The sequence below is a fragment of the Physeter macrocephalus genome, chromosome 1, assembly GCF_002837175.3.
Source record: "Physeter macrocephalus isolate SW-GA chromosome 1, ASM283717v5, whole genome shotgun sequence".
Lineage (NCBI taxonomy): Eukaryota > Metazoa > Chordata > Mammalia > Artiodactyla > Physeteridae > Physeter > Physeter macrocephalus.
This window is the reverse complement of record NC_041214.2, coordinates 26,587,760-26,592,845: the sequence shown is the minus strand read 5'-3', so window position 1 is coordinate 26,592,845 and position 5,086 is coordinate 26,587,760.

Genomic DNA, 5,086 nt, shown 5'->3' with positions numbered 1-5,086 from the left:
TTGTTTGTTTGTTTGTTTGTTTGTTTTGTTCAGGTTTTCTTGTTTGTTTCTTTCATTTTGTTTTGTTTTTAATAGTTTGTGGAAGGCAATAGGCCCTTATAATGAAGCTCTTCACCCTTTGGCTTTCTCTTCCTCAATTTTAATCTGTTCTTGTGTGGTCTTTTTTCTGTCCTTGCATTATCCTTGCATCTTTTCTGTGAAATCTCACTGAATTCAAAAAATACAATTTTATGATCTAGAAAGCCAGATGAAAAGGTAAAGTGAGAACATTTATCAGACCCTGGCTCTGTTGTCTGATGTAAATATAGTCTTTCTGCTGGATAGTGCTGGTCGATTTTGGAAAATCTACTAAAGGGAGAAGGAGGAAGAGGAGAAGCGGGGAGGGGGAGGAGGAACAGCACCATGCTAGGTTATCATTTGTTTTAGACAGTTACCATCCGGGAATATTTTCAACCAAGGATGCTTTCAGAGGAGTTGGTTGGGGTTCCTCTGGGGTCGAGGAGGATCAGTGTCTCCAAGACAGGTAGCCATAGAGAGGACAGTCCTTACACTGGGCCAGATGACATCTGAGGGGAGAGGACCGCTGGGCCACTCATTCTAACTCTGCATCTAGACTTTACAGAAAGTGGTAGCAGGGACAAAGACGAGGCAGATGCATCATGCTGTGCAGTCAAGATGGCACTGCAGAAAGACCAAAAGGACAAAATCTATCTGGGAACTTCAAGGCTTCCCAAGGTTGGAGAGAGTCTCTGACCACTTCTATTTGTTGAGCTACTTGAGCTAAAAATTTTTTTTTCAGTTAATTAATAGCAAAGGTTTAAAAATGCATAATATTTGAAGTCTTTTTATTTAACGAGCAAACTCTTCTAACACACATAAAAACACAGAGAATACCTGCCTGACCTCATTAGGCGATGACACCAGGGTCTGAATGTGAGTCCTTCACGAATATGATGCCTCCTGTGCACCAGCCCTCACTCGAGCCCCCCAGACCGCAACCCTTAAGTAGGCCCTGAGATGTTAAACCCTTACGGAAGGTGAATAGTTTGAGGAAAAAGGTTTTTTTAAAAAGCAATACTCTTAGTTATCCTTTAGCTTTTAAATAATAGCTATGTTAAGGCCCAGGTCACAATAGCAAACTTTCAGTTACTAAAACCTGACCCAAAAGTACCAAACTTGCTTCTTTTGACGTTCATGAACTAGCTGCATACAGTCTCCTGCCAGGCCCCCTGGGGAGTCCAGTATCTTACAGTTTTCCAGGCTCTATGTCATTCTTTCAGTCAACACTAATGGAATTAAATGTCCTCAGGGCCACTTTTGGCTGGTGTGTGAGGGATGTAGCAAGAGAGAGTCCCGGTCTCTGCCCCAGGGAACTATCTTCCGGTCACTGCAGCTGCCTCAACAGAAGATGGTTATCAGGTGCCAGCTCTGTGTGGGGCACAAGGTGTGCTCTTGCCTTTTAGGGGTGTATTAGTTTCCCAGGGCTGCCATAGCAAAGTACCACAGACTGGGTGGCTAAAGCAACAGAAATGTATTATCTCACAGTTCTGGAGCCTGAAAATCAAGATCAAGATGTTGGCAGAGTTGGTTCCTTCTGGAGACTTTGAGGGAGAGCCTGTTCCATGCCTCTCTCATGGCTTCTGCTGGATTAATGGCCATCTTTGGTGTTCCTTGGCTTGTAGATGCATCACCCCAGTCTTTGCCTCACGTGCCCTTGGTGCTCTCCCTGTGTGTGTCTGTGTCCAAATTTCTCCTTTTTATAAGGACATCAGTCATATTGGATTAGGGGCCCACTGTACTCTAGTATGACCTCATCTCAACTAATTATATCTGCCATGACCCTACTTCCAAATAAGATCACTTTCTGAGGAACTGGGGGTTAGGACTTCAGCATATGAATTTGGGGAAGAGACACAATTCAATTCATAACAAAAGGACTCAGAATGTAGTTTTGAGACAGGATATACACCTAGGAAATGAAAAACCACACAAGGCAGCATCTGCCAAGGGCCAAATATGGACACTGGGTTCAGAGGGCATTCTCCCCAGAGATGGAATTGGAGAGAAGGCTTTGTGAATGAGCTAGGAGCTAACCTGATGTGGAAAGAAAGGACTTATATGGAGAAAGACGTTAAGTGAGGAAGACAGGCCTGAATGCAAGCCACAGAGGAGCTGAATAGACATTTTTCCAAAGAAGACATACAGGTGGCCAACAGGCACATGAAAAGATGTTCAACGTCACTAATTATGAGGGAAATGCACATCAAAACCACAATGAGATATCACCTCACACCTCTTAGAATGGCTATTATCAAAAAGGCAAGAAAAACAAGTGCTGGTGAGGATGTGGAGAAAAGGGAAGCCTCAAACACTGTCAGTGGGAATGTAATTTGGTGCAGCAGAGATTCCTCAAAAATTAAAAATAAAACTACCATATGATCCAGTTATCCCACTTCTGGGTATTTATCCAGAAGAATGCAAAAACACTAATTCAAAAAGATATATGCACCTCTACGTTCATTGCAACGTTATTTACAATAGCCAAGATATAGAAACCACCTAAGTGCCCATCAATGGATGAATGGATAAAGAAGTTGTGGTGTATATACAATGGAATATTACACAACCATTTAAAAAAAAAAAGAAATCTTGCCATTTGCAACAACATGGATGGATCTTGAGGTTATTATACTAAGTGAAATAAATCAGACAGGAGGACAAATACCATATGATTTCACTCATATGTGGAATATAAACAAACACCAAAATAAATGAACAAACTGAATCAAAACAAAAACAAACACATAGACACAGAGAACAGAGTAGTGGTGACCAGAAGGGAAGGGCATTGGGGTGGAGGGTGAAATGGGTAAAAGGGATCAATTGTATGGTGATGGATGGAAACTAAATTTTTGGTGGTGAGCACACTGTAGTGTATACAGAAGTAGAAATATAATGTTGTATACATGAAACATATAATGTTATAAACCAGTGTTATCTCAATCAAAAAAATTTTTTAACTAAAAAGCAATGCAAGCCACAAGCCTACAAGTTTAGCTGGAACAAGAGGATGCAGGAGGATGGACCTGGCGAGACGGTGTGGGTCACATTAAGGAGGACTTTGCATGTCAGGCCATGAGTTTGGACTTAATCCAATGGACAATGGGAGCCATTAAAGTCTTTTGTCTCCCAAGGAATCCTTTGCCTCAAATCAATAGAAACAACTTTGTATCTAAGATCTATTTACTTTATAGCTTCTTCTCAAAGTAGAGCGTTTTCATGCTATCCAGAATTCACAAAACAAATTTAAAAACAGCTTCCCATATTGGATAATTACTTTCATAGTCATAAGGTGTTTATTTGTCTGGGGATGAGTTTGGTCTTTGGTAGAAGAGTTTTACTTGTTTCAAAATAAAGGGTCAGATTGAGCTGATTTACATCAACCCCCTGGGTGACGGAGTCCAGATGGTTTCCATCTGGTTCCAATTGGAAACAGCCAAACTAATTTTATGCTCGCCCCTTTGCTGACAAGAGGCTTTTGGCCTGCTGCTTGGAAAGTTGAACTCACAATATTGTATGAGTCAAAGCCCCCATTCAGAAGCCTGACACCCTTTATTTTCCTTCCAAATGCGTGATTACAAGAACGTGACAACTTTACGTTTAGCAGCCATCTACAAGTTGATAGAAGAGGCAAAGTATTCCATTTCTATGCTTGCAGAAGGTAGATGTCCGTTTGTCCAAGCCAGTCTTGCCTCAAAGCATCACTGACTATGAAAAATTATATCAGTGTTTCTCAAACTTGAGCAGCATTAGAGGCCCCTGGAGGCCTTGTTAAAACACAGATTGCTGGATAATGCCCCGCCCAGGATCTGAATCAGTAGGTCTGAGATAAAGCTGGAGAATTTGCATTTCTATTAAGTTCTCAGGTGATGCTGATGCTGCTAGTCCAGGGCCCACATTTCGAGAACCACTGTTTTAGACTTGAAGAAAATCAGCTTGCCTACTCTTGATTTATTTTGCTGAGTAAAGAAAATCAGAAAGCAGAGTGAGGCTCCTAGATGCCTCTTCTTTGCCATGGAAAGCACAGAACAAACAGGGCCCAGACCTATTTCTGTTCCGGCTTCTTTGTCTCTCCTAGACCCAGTCTGGCCACCTCTGAGCCCCATGGCTCTGTACCAAGGGTTTACAAGAACTGTCGACCCTGGGCCTGAAGTGATCAGCACTCACTTGGGTGATGTCTGGCTTGACTTATCCTAGTCACAGGCTTGTCAGGTTCATAAAGAGCCAGAAGATGGCTGAAGACTGAAAGTCACTGGAAGGTCATCAGGAAGAGTCATCTGCAGATAAGGCAGCTTCCCTGTGCCTCATTCAGTCCCCAAGCTTGGGATTGATCAGACCCTAACTACAGTACTAATGCCACCCAGGTGGCAAATTCACTTCCCAAAATAAAGCATTATTGATCATATCATTGGCACAGACCATAGGGATGCTTAGTGGCATTAAGGAATACAAGGTCAAGTTCAAAAGTCAAGATGAAATCTTCAAAACAGCTTTATTAGTTCCAAGTCAGGAAGTTACTGGTTATCATCCAGAAATCATTTTACTCAGGATTTTATCGTGAGTGATAGCTAAACAATGGAAACCATTGTGGACAGGTTCCAAAGTCCAAGGTGTGAATCATCCAACACTAATCACACTTTGCTTCCTTAAGTCCTGCAATCAATAGAATTTATATCCTGGCTGATAAACCTCTGGTAATTACATAGAAAATCACGTATGCTCCTTATTGATGGAAAGAAGCTGCTTTAATAAGTTAAAAAAAAAAATCAACATCAAGAAGAAGGTCCTACCGGGACCTGGCGTCCACAGATGAACATTAGAGTAGTGGTTCACAGTCCGATGCCCACAGGAAAGTGTGATGCCCACCTGTTGGTCTCAGAAACGGCTAGATGAGGACCCCCTCTGGGGAACTTCTGGTTCCATGAAAATTTACACTTGACCTTTGGGAGTTGGCCCATATGGGAAACAGAGCTCTCTCTGGAAGGAATGAGAAGAGGTTCATCAACTGGGAAAGTGAGGGCATTCT